At 36.6% G+C, this 15,077-nt stretch overlaps 1 pseudogene; it reads left to right on the forward strand.

Moving 5' to 3' along the window:
* The window catches only part of LOC119514654, an 89,825-nt pseudogene extending 76,084 nt beyond the window's left edge, over window positions 1-13,741 (forward strand).
* Window positions 13,742-15,077: the final 1,336 nt, after the last annotated feature.

The following is a 15,077-nucleotide window of genomic DNA, read 5'->3' on the forward strand; positions in this document are numbered from 1 at the left end:
TTATTAGTATAAATTTTCATTTTAAATTCAATTTATATTTTCTTGATACAAAATAAATAGGGAGGGGCAAGATGGCGGCATAGAAAGGAGTGGAAGCTAAGTAGTCCCCCTGGAACAACTACAAAAACCAGAAACAACTAGTAAATAATCCAGAATAACTGCGGGGGGACAAACAAGACCATCCACTCATCATACACCAACCTGAATTGGGAGGAATGCCCGAGAACACAGCATAAAATCTGTAAGTAAAACCTGCGGAACCAAGTCGTGAGACCCCCTCCCCCATAGCCTGAGCTGCAAAGCCCCATGGTGCCAGAGAGAAGCTCTCTCCCAGCAAGCGAATATAGCCCAGCTGAGCTCCAACTGGGGTTTTAAGTAGCGAGTGTGAACTGCTCACTACAGGTACGCATCCCCCAAAAACAGACAGAGGCTTTGGGTGATGACTGACCTTGGAGAGCCGGAGGGTCGCCTTGCACTGGGTCTGAAGGAGACTGTCTGTTTCTTTTTCGGCTCAGTGGAGAAAGCCCCAGTCATTTTCAGTTTCCAGGGCTATGACTCCGGGAAGGGTGGAGACAGCACAAGCAGAGAGAGAGAGAGAGACCATTGAAATGCTAATGACCTCCACCTGGGGGGTCTGTCTTCTCTAGGAGGAAAGGGGTGGGGCCCTTTCCATTCAGAACCAGACCCCAGAGCCTGGGGGAACATGGCCATACCTCCTCACACCAGTCAAGAATTATAGGCTAACAGGCATCACCTGCTGGGCAGAAAAGCGCAGTGACCCCAGGCATCAAAGCGTGGAGCAATTTTCTAAGACACACCCGCAGGGAAACCAGATACTGAATATTTCTTCCCTTTGGGACCTGAGCCTGTTCTGGTCTGGGAAAACCTGATTTGGATAACCAAGGAAACCATGCCTAGACAACAGAAAATTACAACCTACACTAAGAAGAACAAAGTTATGGCCCAGTCAAAGGAACAAACGTACACTCCAACTGAGATACAGGAATTTAAACAACTAACGCTAAATCAATTCAAAAAGTTTAGAGAAGATATTGCAAAAGAGATAGAGGCTGTAAAGGAAGCACTGGGCATGCATACGGCAGAAAGCAAAAGTTCAAAAAAACAACTAGTAGAAACTATGGAAATGAAAGGCACAACACGAGATGAAAGACACAGTGGAAACATACAACAGCAGATCTCAAGAGGCAGAAGAAAACACTCAGGAACTGCAGAACAAAACACCTGAAAGCCTACATGCAAAGGAGCAGATGGAGAAAAGAATGAAAAAATATGAGCAATGTCTCTGGGAACTCAAGGATGAAACAAAGTACAATAATGTACATATCATTGGTGTCCCAGAAGGAGAAGAGAAGGGAAAGGGGGCAGAAGCAATAACAGAGGAAATAATTAATGAAAATTTCCCATCTCTTATGAAAGACATAAAATTACAGATCCAAGAAGTGCAGCGTACTCCAAACAGAAGAGATATGAATAGGCCTACGCCAAGACACTTAAAAATCAGATTACCAAATGTCAAAGACAAAGAGAGAATCCTGAAAGCAGCAAGAGAAAAGCGATCCATTACATACAAAGGAAGCTTAATAAGACTATGTGTGGATCTGTCAGCAGAAACCATGGAGGCCAGAAGGAAGTGGTGTGATATATTTAAGATACTGAAAGAGAAAAACCACCAACCAAGACTCCTGTATCCAGCAAAGCTGTCCTTAAAATATGAGGGAAAGCTCAAAATATTTTCTGACAAACAGACAATGAAAGACTTTGTGAACAAGACACCTGCCCTATAGGAAATACTAAAGGGAGCACTACGGGGTGATAGAAGACAGGAGTGCGTGGTTTGGAACACAATTTTGGGTGATGGTAGCACAACAATGTAAGTACACTGAACAAAGATAACTATGAATATGGATGAGAGAGGAAGGTGGGGAGCATGTGAGACACCACAAGAAAGGAGGAAAGATAAAGACTGGGACTGTGTAACTTGGTGAAATCTAGAGTATTCAACAATTGTGATAAAATGTACAAATATGTCCTTTTACGAGGGAGAACAAGCAAATGTCTACCTTGCAAGGTGTTAAAATAGGGAGGCATTGGGGGAGGGATGCAATCAGCATAAACTAGAGGCTGTAGCTAATAGAATCATTGTATTATGCTTCCTTTAATGTAACAAAGGTGATATACCAAGGTGAATGAAGATAAGAAGGGGGGATAGGGGAGGCATGTTAGACACTTGACATTGGTGGTATTGTCTGATTCTTTATTCTACTTTAATTTAAGGTTATTTTTCCTTTTGCTGCTTCCTAGATGTCATTTTTTTTTTCCTCTTTCTTTTGCTTCTCTACCTTCTTTGACTCTCCCTCCTGCCTTGTGGAAGAAATGTAGATGCTCTTGTATAGATAGTGGTGAAGGTGGTGAACACATAAATGTATGACCATGCAGAAAACCATCAATTATTTACTTGGGATGGAATGTATGGTGAGTGAACAAAACCATATTAAAAAAAAAATGGGTTGATGACAAAACCTCGAGGGCAATATACTGAGTGAAATAAGCCAGACACCTTAGGACAATTATTGCAGGGTCTCACTGATAGGAACTAATTATAATATGTAAACTCATAGACATGAAATATAAGGTACCAAGATATAGGACAAGGCTTAAGAATGGGGAGCAGTTGCTTAGTATGAGCAGAATGTTCAATTAGGATGAACTTAAATGTTTGGAAATGAACAGGGGTGTTGGTAGCAAGATGTGAGAAGAACTAACAGTGCCGAATGGTGTATGAATGAGGTGGAAAGGGGAAGCTCAGAGTCATATATGTCACCAGAAGGAAAGTTGGAGGTCAAAAGATGGGAATGTATAAAACTGAATCCTATGGTGGGCAATGTCCATGATCAACTGTACAAATACTAGAAATCACTTCCATGAACCAGAACAAATACATGACAATACAATTAGAAGTTAATAATAGAGGGGCATATAGGGAAGAACTATATACCTATTACAAACTATATACTACAGTTAGTAGTATTTCAACATTTTTTCATAAACAGGAACAAATGTACTATATCAATACTACGAGTCAACAATTGAGGGGGGTTGGTTAGGGATAGGGGAGGATTAGAGTTTCCTTTTATTTTTTTCTTTTTTCATCTTTCACTCTATTTCTTGTCTGGAGTAATGTAAAGTTTCTAAAAATTGAACCAAAATTAAGTGTAATGGATGCACAGCTGTATGAGGGTACCCAGGGGCAAGTGATTGTACACTTTGGATCTTTGGATAATTGTATGGTATCTGAACAATCTCAATAAAAATGAAAAAAAAAAATAAATAGGAGCAATGAAGATTCGACGCAAAGAAAATTTTAGAATCAGAGGCTATAGATGGTTACAGGTTAAAAACCAGATTCTGCAGCCAGATAATTTGTTTAATTCTCATTCATGGTATCAACATGATCTTGATTCATATAGATAACTATTTGTTAACTATTACCTTGTCTATTGTAGGTGCTGAGAATGCAAATATTTGGTGCATTCATTTGTTGAATACATTTTGATGTCAAAACAAAATAATTATAATAAGGATAATAACAATATCATTATCATTTATTGAGCATCTGTTTGCTAAGTAAAATTTTATGTGCTCTATAGATATTAACTCATTCAATGCTCTTCAGTAGGTTAAGGGAGGTGCTGCTACTCACAGAGAGGTTAGGTCAATTTCTCTAGGTTTCAGAACCAGTTTGTATTAGAGGTGGAATTAATACCCTTGCAGTCTGAATCCAGAATGGAGTCCCTTAATATTAATACTACATGACATCTCTCAATGTGAGCAAAATTTAAAATGATTAAATTAATGCTTTAAAATGAACTACACTTGAATTAATTAAAATTAATTATTCTTTAAAAATCAGTTTCTCCATCATGCCAGGTCACATTTCAGTTGCTCGATAGTTGCATATAGCTAGTGGATACCATATTTGTGCAGATACAGGACATTGTCATCATTCTAGAAAGCTCTGTTCAACAACATTGATCCAGATCAGGCATCAGCAGACTTTTACTGTGAAGGGCCACATAGTAAATATTTTAGTCTTCTTAGGCCGGACCAGTCTGTATTGCAACTACTCAACACTGCTGTTATAACACCAAAGTGGCCATAGACAATTCATGCAAAATTGAACTTGTTCCAATAACATTTTATGTATGGACAATGAAATCTGAATTATATGTAATTTCACATGACATATAATGCTATTCTTTTGTTTATTTTTCAACCATTAAATTGTAAAAACTATTCTTAACTCTCAGGTCATAGACTAAGTAGCAGTGGGCTATAGTTTTCTGATCTCTGTTCCAAACATTCTCTAATATCTTAATTCTAAAATGGAATGATCTTTGTGTATTCACAAATGTCAACAAAATTATTATCTGAGACTTTTTTCCATGATTTTAGTGTATTTTGACAATTTCAGTATATTCTATTTATTGAAGTATGGTGTAGTTTATTATCTGAAAACTCATCTCTTTCATAGTTAGTGTTCCTCAAGGCTAAAGACCATATTAAAATTTGCTGTAGTATTCCCAGAATTTGGCAAATTTGCTGGCAATTAGTAGAAATTAGGTTGCTGCTGCTTGAATTTTGTGAATGAATGAGGTTAAAATTCAGAAACATTTTTCACAAACAGATATTTCACTTCTTAAGATGATGTTACAGGATGGATTTTACAGCATAAAGCATTATCATCATAAATATTTTTATGAAATGATACAATACTGCAGTATGCAAAAAAAGAGAATTAAGATCATATTTGGTGAGGATTACACTGGATGAAAGAGTTGAAAATATGTAAGGTTTTCCAATTGCTGTAAAGGAACCAAAGAATGGTCTAGTATGTTCATTTGCAAAGAAGTGTTTTCAAGTCATTTAATGAACAAATCTAATGAGTATGTACTAGTTGTAGTGCAGCATTGTAACTTTCTTTCCTTCTTTTTCCTTCAAAATGGTTACCTCCTCTTAGGGGCAGATGTTTCTGATTGTTTTCTGAAAATTCATAATGTAGGAAAGAATTAATCAGTTAGCAAAAAGAAAATTGTGATCCGTACATTAGACTAGTGTTTCAATTTGATGCCCAGGACCAGACCATGCAGAGGAGTTGGGGTGAGGCCGTGACTGGGAATCAGGAGCAGAGTTTACTGTGATGTTAAAACTGGGGCCTGAGCTAACCACAGGATTGCTTTAAGTCTCCAAGGAACTGCGCAGCACAGCACTGGGAAGAGAATAGGGGGACAAAATTCTCTGCTGGTGTGGTGATCATGAGAGATAGCCATCCACATTGTTAGTTCAGTTATATAGAGAAGTGCATTAGTGACTAATTGGGATGCTGCAGCCTTGTTGCGAGCTTTATGGAAACATAAATGTAGTTACTGCTTAAGTCCTCTATAGAGCTGTTCAAAGAATTTTAAGAACACAAATCTAGATTTTTAGGTCATAGTGTTAGGAATCTTAAAGAGCTGATTTTAAATAATGGCCATTCAATTATTACATAAATTATTGAGCAATTTGCTAATATCATAAAATAATACATAAGATTTTCTAAATATCAGATCTTACAGAAGAACTGAGGAAATAAACTAAGAATATGGGAATATAAGGAAGCATGAGATAAAGAATGCCAGATTATAGTATATTAAAAAACTAAAGGATGAAAGATATTCAGGATCTGAAGATGGTGATATTAATATGATGTTTAAATATATTAATCAAAATAAATATGATATAAACAGTAATATGGATCTTTCTGAGAAGTCTAAAGCATTCTACATGATTCACAGATATAATGGAAAATTGAAGTTAATGTCTTAAGACTTTAAAAGATAAAATCAAAACAGCAAAGGAACTGATCATTAGGATCAATTATTTTGAAAATGATATCAAATCCTTTAAGAAGAAATAACTGTCAAAATCAAATGAAATAATAACCAAGTTTTCATTTTAAAGTATGTGAAAATACCTAATTTGTCTATGATTAAGGACATTTCACAGATTTTTTTTTAAAGAAGAATGAATGCTGAATTTTATCTTAGCCTTTTTAAAATAGTTAAATAATTAGTATTTTGACCATATATGTACCATGAATTAATGGTACATAATCATATTAAGAAGAGTTCTATGGTGACATAGTATATGCAATTTCTTTGAATAATGTAACAGAAAATATGCATGTTAAGTTAACTGTTAACTTATATTTTTGTAAGTACATTATATTGGTCCTCATATGGCCACTTGTTATGAATTTTTCTGTAGCTAGATTTTATAGAATGACAGAAAAATGAATTATGGAGAAGTAATAAAATCTCCAGTAACTGAAGTTTGTATTTCTTGGTCTGCTGAGTTTTGAATTTGAAAGTTTTTTTGTGTCTGTGACCTATTTTTATAGACATGAAACCCTTATGATGTTAAAACATAAAAATTTAAATAACACTAATAGTGTGACTAAAAAGCATCAAGAAATAGTTTCTGATAATGATTTGAGTTCCTTCTCAACAATACTTTTTACACAAATATTTAAGGAATTTGTCATGGAAGGATCAATTGTTTTTAGACCTCAGTATTTTCTACAGTGTTCAAATAGTGTTGCTATCATTTTATTTAGACATAGCCCACTTTTTGCTTTTAAATCTTATTATATGTCACTAATATCATTGCTGTCAGAAGTCAAAGGCAAAATAACATGGCATTATCAAAAAGTTTCTAGTGATTAGGCTTTCTGGAATATGAAATGATATGTGAGTACTTTTGGCAACACAGCAGATAACAACATAGCTTAATAGATATAAATGAATGTGCTTTTCTATTGCTCAAGATGTGATTGTGTATTGATGTAGTTTAATAACAAATGAACAAAAGTCAACATGGAAATAGAACTTGTGGATGAGAAAAATGCTATTTCTAAAATGCAAGGCTCGTCATAAAATGGGCCAGCTTTTAGGGAAAGAACTTTCTTTACTTACATTTAGAACTTAGAGGTTCCTTAGTTTTGGGCAGAGCTCTGATTCACAGGGTCTTACATAATAATATTTAATGGTAAATCAAATCTGAAGCTGCTGAAAATTTTCCTTTGAAGGAAACGATAGCCTCATAATTTAAAAATGTTTGATTTGATGAATGTGTTTAAGGCATGAGTCATGTGGGTTTAATTCACTACATAGTTAACATCTCTTTAATAATGCATAGAGACAGAGGAAGGGGCAAGATGGAGGCATAGAGAAGAGTGGAAGCTAAGTAGTCCCCCTGGAACAACTACAAAAAACCAGAAACAACTAGTAAATAATCCAGAATAACTGTGGGGGAACGAGAACATCCACTCATCATACACCAACCTGAATTGGGAGGAATGCCCAAGAACACAGCATAAAATCTGTAAGTAAAACCTACAGATCCAAGTTGTGAGACCCCCTCCCCCATAGCCCGAGCTGCAAAGCCTCGTGGTGCCAGAGAGAAGCTCTCTCCCAGCAAGTGAATATAACTCAGCTGAGCTCCAACTGGGGTTTTAAGTTTTAAGTAGCGAGTGTGAACTGCTCACTACAGGTACGAATCCCCCAAAAACATACAGAGTCTTTGGGTGACGACTGACCTTGGAGAGCCGGAAGGTCGCCTTGGACTGGGTCTGAAGGGGACTGTCTGTTTCTTTTTTGGCTCAGTGGAGAAAGCCCCAGTCATTTTCAGTTTCCAGGGCTATGACTTGGGGAAGGGTGGAGACAGCACAAGCAGAGAGAGAGAGAGACCATTGAAATGCTAATGACCTCTACCTGGGGGGTCTGTCTTCTCTAGGAGGAAAGGGGTGGGGCCCTTTCCATTCAGAACCAGACCCTAGAGCCTGGGGTAACAGGCCATACCTCCTCACACCAGTCAAGGATTATAGGCTAACAGGCATCACCTGCTGGGCAGAAAAGCACAGTGACCTGAGGCATCAAAGGGTGGAGCAATTTTTTAAGACACACCCTCAGGGAAACCAGATACTGAATATTTCTTCCCTTTGGGACCTGAGCCTGTTCTGGTCTGGGAAAACCTGATTTGGATAACCAAGGAAACCATGCCTAGACAACAGAAAATTACAACCTACACTAAGAAGAACAAAGTTATGGCCCAGTCAAAGGAACAAACATACACTTCAACTGAGATACAGGAATTTAAACAACTAATGCTAAATCAATTTAAAAAGTTTAGAGAAGATATTGAAAAAGAGATAGAGGCTGTAAAGGAATCACTGCGCATATATACGGCAGAAATCAAAAGTTCCAAAAAACTAGTAGAATCTATGGAAATGAAAGGCACAACACAAGAGATGAAAGACACAGTGGAAACATACAACAGCAGATCTCAAGAGGCAGAAGAAAATACTCAGGAACTGGAGAATAAGGCACCTGAAAGCCTACATGCAAAGGAGCAGATGGAGAAAAGAATGAAAAAATATAAGCAACATCTACGGGAAATTAAGGATGAAACAAAGTACAATAATGTACGTATCATTGGTGTCCCAGAAGGAGAAGAGAAGGGAAAAGGGGCAGAAGCAATAATAGAGGAAATAATTCATGAAAATTTCCCATCTCTTATGAAAGACATAAAATTACAGATCCAAGAAGCGCAGCGTGCTCCAAATAGAAGAGATCTGAATAGGCCTACGCCAAGACACTTAATAATCAGATTATCAAATGTCAAAGACAAAGAGAGAATCCTGAAAGCAGCAAGAGAAAAGTGATCCACTACATACAAAGGAAGCTTAATAAGACTATGTGCAGATCTCTCAGCAGAAACCATGGAGGCAAGAAGGAAGTGGTGTGATATATTTAAGATACTGAAAGAGAAAAATCACCAACCAAGACTCCTGTATCCAGCAAAGCTGTCCTTCAAATATGATGGAGAGCTCAAAATATTTTCTGACAAACAGACAATGAAAGACTTTGTGAACAAGACACCTGCCCTACAGGAAATACTAAAGGGAGCACTACAGGGTGATAGAAGACAGGAGTGCGTGGTTTGGAACACAATTTTGGGAGATGGTAGCACAACAATGTATGTACACTGAACAAAGATAACTATGAATATGGTTGAGAGAGGAAGGTGGGGAGCATGTGAGACACCACAAGAAAGAAGGAAAGATAAAGACTGGGACTGTGTAACTTGGTGAAATCTAGAGTTTTCAACAATTGTGACAAAATGTACAAATATGTTCTTTTACGAGGGAGAACAAGCAAATGTCAACCTTACAAGGTGTTAAAAATGGGGAGGCATTGGGGGAGGAATGCAATTAGCATAAACCAGAGACTGTAACTAATAAAAAAAATGCATTGAGAATGTTTGGTTTTATTAGAATTTAAAGAATAGATAAAACATTTTTTCTGGATGGATCCCTAAATATTTGTATATAGTTTTCATTATTTTTCCAGGTATTATTTATCTGGATTTTAAAAAATTCTATTTCTCAGAATGTATCCCCCAGTGTTTCCTTATATTTTAGATTGATGTGTTTAGGGTCAAAGAATATTTCAACAATGGTGGGAACCTGGGATTTTCACAGAACTGCACTCAAATTTGATGATATGGTTTCATATAAAAATTTACAGCAAATGCTCCCAAATTCTAAGATATTGATTGAAACTTAATTGAATTGTGCCTACCACATACTGGATTTTTCATGCCAAATGATCTAGTGCCCCAGCAATTTGCTATCCTTGAAAAAAAGTGCTGCTGAAGATGCCCAGAATGTCTTCAGAAAGTGCATTTTAATCCTACCATTCGGTTTTATGTTTAAGATTTAAATAAGCACTTGACCTTTATTTACCTTTCTAAACTGATTTAATACTGTACATCATCCTAAATCCTCTGTGCCCTCCAATCATTCTCCTTGCTATTTCCTTTCATTCCATGAACCACCTGCTTCCATGTTTTGGCTAATCCTGAATTTTCTGTTTGGAATTCCTGCCTGCCTTCTTTTACCCTTCCTTCCATACTAATTTCTTCCTCTTTCTTCTTCCTTCCTTCTCTTCTCTCTTAAAAAAAAAATGCTTTCTGTGATATTTTCAGGGTGCAGTTTTTGTTCCAACTTCCACAAACCTTATCTTCTGACCTTTCAGGAATTTTTCTTTTTCCTGAAATCTTCAAAATTTATTTTCTTACCTTGGAACTTAATTTTTGCTCTAGTTCATTGTTATAGTTTTTTTCATATACATATATATATGTGTGTGTGTATATATATATATATGTCCTGTTAGTTTTTAATGACTTCAGACATCAAGGGGGATCCCTGGCTTTGAAGAATCCTGGTGTAATCCACAGGATATACTAAGGAAAACTGTCTGCAAGCAGCCTTTTTTAGTGTCGGTGACGGTCCTGAACACTAATATTGTTGGCCAAGGTCGAGTTGGGGTCACAGAGTTTTATTGTTGTCAATTTATTTTAACCATCCTCAGGATATAATTCCTTTATCTCCCTGGAGCAATTATTTAGTCAAGAAAAAATTTTTTAATAGTAAGTGCCTATAAAACACAGTTCTAGACACTGGCAAAAAAAACTTGTCCTCGAGAAATTTGCATCTTAAGCTCAGAAAATTGCCTAAATGTTGCAGCAGTAAAAACAGCTTATTCACACTTTTTACATTTACAAAATGAATTAAGTGACTTTCTTATTCAGAAACTGAATCAAGCACTCTTTATGACACATCTCTTAAAAGCAGAGATGTGGTTATGAAGGTACAGTGGGTCATTATGTGGAAGGTTAGCATAATGAAATAGTTAAGAGTGTAGAGCCTGGGGTGCAAATTTCTGTATTAAAAAGTGGCTCTGGAGGCCTCTGATTTCCGTTCGAACATGTACAGAGCTTAGAAGTCATTGTATTGTCCGTATAAGCAAAAGCTCAGGACTGAATATCAACAATTGTTATTGGACCCATCAGAGAATTGAAGTGACAGGGTAAATCATCACCCTGAAATCTGGAGAGACAGGTGAGTCTATAGAGTCAAAAATGGGACCTGCTTACCTGGAAGAGAAGCCACTGGAGCCATTAACTAGTAGGAACATTTAAATGTTAATTGTGATGAATTGCTGGAGGCTGAGTGTGGTCCAGCATAAGAATGAGAATTTCCTGGGGGCCATGGTATTGGGGAGGGCACTTTTTCATGGATTTTTACCTCCAGGGACCTTAAAGTTTCTCACTATGAAGAGCTAAGGAAGATCATGGCCCTGGCAGGGGTAAGGCAAAAGCAACTATTGTGAAATATGCCCGGAGTATTTTCTGCACCGAAGGTCTAATTCCCAGGGTAAAAAAAACATTACTAGCTCCTTATCATATCAAGAAGGAAGCATTTAGCTGACTTAGCTCCTTTTAGCCCTGCTTCTCCTCCCTGAAACTTTACCACAATACAGATCCAGTATAATTATAGCTGAAAGAGTTACAAAATACAGACTTTTTCTGAGGAGGTGAGGAGGAGTACTCAGAGAAGACCAAACTCAAATGGGGAAACAAAAAAAAAAAAAAAAAAGAAAAAGAAAATTAGGACATTAGAGGAGTTTGAAACTTCTGGCATCTACAGCTACAGAAAACACAGAAAACATTACATACAGCTAAACTCTAAGCCACATTAACATAAAACTCATACGAAACATATTTACCTCAATTTCTATCACCCCATATTTCTTGTCTGGCTTTCAGCAAAAAGTAGAAGACACATTAAAAGACAAATAAACAAAAACCACAATCTGAAGAGATGAAATAAGCTTCAAAATTGGATTCAGATATGGCACATATTTTGAAATTAGACAGGGAATTTAAAATAACTCTGATTAATATGTTTAGATCTCTAATGAAAAAAGTAGACAACCTGTGAGAAAAGATGCATAATGTAAACAAATAGAAACTCTAAGAAAGAATAAAAGAAAATGTTAGAAAACAAACAAACAAACAAACAAACAGAAAACTCTGTAACAGAAATGAAGCACGCTTGGTGGGCTCCTCAGTAGGCCTGGCATGCTTGCAGATAGGTCAATAGAAACCTCCCAAACCAAAATGCAAAGAGAAAAAAAAATGAAGAAAATTCAACAAATCAAAACATAAAAAAGAACCAAAAATGGTGGGACATTTTGAAAATGTGTAATTTACATGTAATTCATGTACCAGAAGGAGAAGAAAGAGAGACAGAGTAGGAGAAATGTTTGAAGTAGTAATGACAGAGAATTTTCAAAAATAAATGATAGATTGAAAAGTCTCATAGAGAGCTCAGAAAATACCAATCAGGAACCACAAATCTATGTCAGGCATATCATACTCAAACTGCAGAAAACCAAAACAAAGAGAATATCTTGAAAGAAGCCAGAGAAAACAAAAACTTTAAAGGAGCAATGATAAGGATTACAGGGTACTTCTCTTTAGACATCATGCAAGTAGGAGTATAGTGGAGTGAAATATTTGAAGTGTTGAAAGAGTTAAAAATCACCAGCCTGGAATTCTATATCTAACAAAATTATCCTTCAAAAGTGAAGGATGAAGACTTGGATAAACAGAAGCTTAGAGAATTCATCACCATTAACCTGTCCTATAGGAAATGCCAAACTCAGAAACTTGGATATACATAAAGAAATGAAAAGCTCCAGAAAAGTAATAAATGAAGGCAAAATAAAATGTTTTATTTTTATTACTCATAATTGATTCAAAAGATAACTGTTTGTTTAAAATAGCAGTAACAATGTATGGACTTATGGTAGCATACTGATGAATGAAATGAATGATAGCAATGTCATAAGGAATAGGAGGGAGGAATTGGGAATATTTGCTTATAAGGTACCAGCCTACATGTGAAGTAGTATATTGTTACTTGAAAGTGGACTTAAGATTGGTTAAAAATGTATGTTACAAACTCTGGGGAAATCACTAAAAAAACAGGTTTTAAAATGAAAGATGTGCAATTGATATGCTAAGATATAAAATAAACTGGAATCATATAAAATGATCATAGAAAGTATAAAAGTATAAAAGGGGGGCACAAAGAATGTTGCCAATATGGTAGATATTTACCCAACTGTAACAATAATCACTTTAAATATGAATGGTCTATAATACTAATTAAAAAGCGTAGAGGCTGAATTGCCTCCAGGAGTCCCAATCTGGCTGGGCAGGGCTGAAGCTGCAGGATTTCTGTGCCCTCACTTTGCCAATCCTAAAGGAGGTGGCAGTAGTGGAAATGGTGCTCTGGAGAAGGCGGAGGATGGAGCAGAGTGCCATATTCTTGACTTTGCCAGCCCTGTACACCCACTGGTGGTCAACTTTGGCTCAGCCACTTGACCTCCTTTTACTAGCCAGTTGCCAGCCTTCTGTAAACTGGTAGAAGAGTTCTCATCAGTGGCTGACTTCCTGTTGGTCTACAGTGATGAGGCTCATCCTTCAGATAATTGAGCAGTGCCTGGGGACTTCTCTTTGTCTTCTGAGGTGAAGCAGCACTGGAGCAGGAAGACTGATGTGCAGCAGCCCACATGCTTCCTGATTGTTTCTCTTTGCCACCCCAGTTGGCTGACTGCATGAACAATAATGCCAGCATAGCTTATGGGGTAGGCTTTGAACACGTGTGCATTGTGCAGAGACAAAAATTGCTTATCAGGGAGAAAAGTGTCCCTTCTACTACAATCTTTGAGAAGTTCAGCGATGGCTGGAGAAAAATTTCAGCAAGAGATGAAATCTAGATTACCTGGTTAAAGGTATGATTATAATAGAGCTTATTATTTCAAGATTACATAAGGGAAAAGAAAATAAGAACTGAAACCATTATTTCAACTGAGTCCCATTGCCTCCTTGAAAGGAATTCACATATCAGAAGATCAAACCTCTAACATTGCAATACTACTTTTACCACTCTCATCATACTTGGCTAAATAGTAGCACCATTATTACCTTTCCTAGTGAAAGGCCCTGAGTGAAAATATTCCAAAATGGAGACAAAGAAACCCTGATTCAGCAGGTGTTCATTCTGCCTTAAGAAAGAAGTAATACAACTGATGCATGCTTTGGGACAGAAGAAAAGAATTATCTGAACACTGTTACGTTTGGGAAGCTGATGTCTATGTAAGGATAAAGGGTGTTGCCTGGGCTTTATTCAGCATGGATAAAGCCCAACTGGAAAATTCTCAAATACTTTCTTCTAATGAGTCTTAACCCAAGGCCATGTGGTTAGAGCCTCGGTGTTTAACATGATAGAGTAGTTTCTGATGTTCTAGTTTCTAGCATGCAGTGCTTTATGCCAGTCTAAGTAGCCCAAAATTCACAGATCTACTTGTAGACAAAAAGAATGATCCATCATCCCCCCTCAAAATGGAGGGTTAGAATGATCATCTGAGGTTTGAGGGCTACTTTCTAGGTAGTTGGGAAAGAGAAAGAAGAAAATAAATTGATAGTAGGAAAGAAGAGGCAGAAATATTAGGAAGCTTCATAGACTTTCATCTTGAAACTGTAGAGAGACTTATTTGTTAGTCACAGAAACATACAAAAGACCATAAAAAGAAGTTTGACTAAAAATGACATAGAGAATACACATGTGAAAATAATGCATTTATCATTTGCTCTTTTTTAATTCAATTTTATTGAGATATATTCACATACATACAATCATCCACAGTATACAATCAATTGTTCACAGTACCATTATATAGTTGTGCATTCATCCCACAATCAATTTTTGAACATTTTCATTACCATACACAAAAAAGAATAAGAATAAAAGTGAAAATAAACAAGAATACATAAAGCATCCCATACCCCCCATCCCTTCCTATTATTCATTTACTTTTTGTCCTCATTTTTCTATTCATCTGTCCATACGTTGTATAAATGGAGTGTGAGCCACAAAGTTTTCACAATCACGCAGTCGCACTGTGTAAGCTACATAATTATACAATCGTCCTCAAGAATAAAGGCTACTGGGTTGCAGTTCAACAGTTTCAGGTATTTCCTTCTAGCTATTTCAATAACTAAAAACTAAAAAAGGGATATCTATATAATGCACAAGAATAACCTCC

This window comes from Choloepus didactylus, chromosome 1, assembly GCF_015220235.1.
Source record: "Choloepus didactylus isolate mChoDid1 chromosome 1, mChoDid1.pri, whole genome shotgun sequence".
NCBI classification, from domain to species: Eukaryota; Metazoa; Chordata; class Mammalia; order Pilosa; family Megalonychidae; genus Choloepus; species Choloepus didactylus.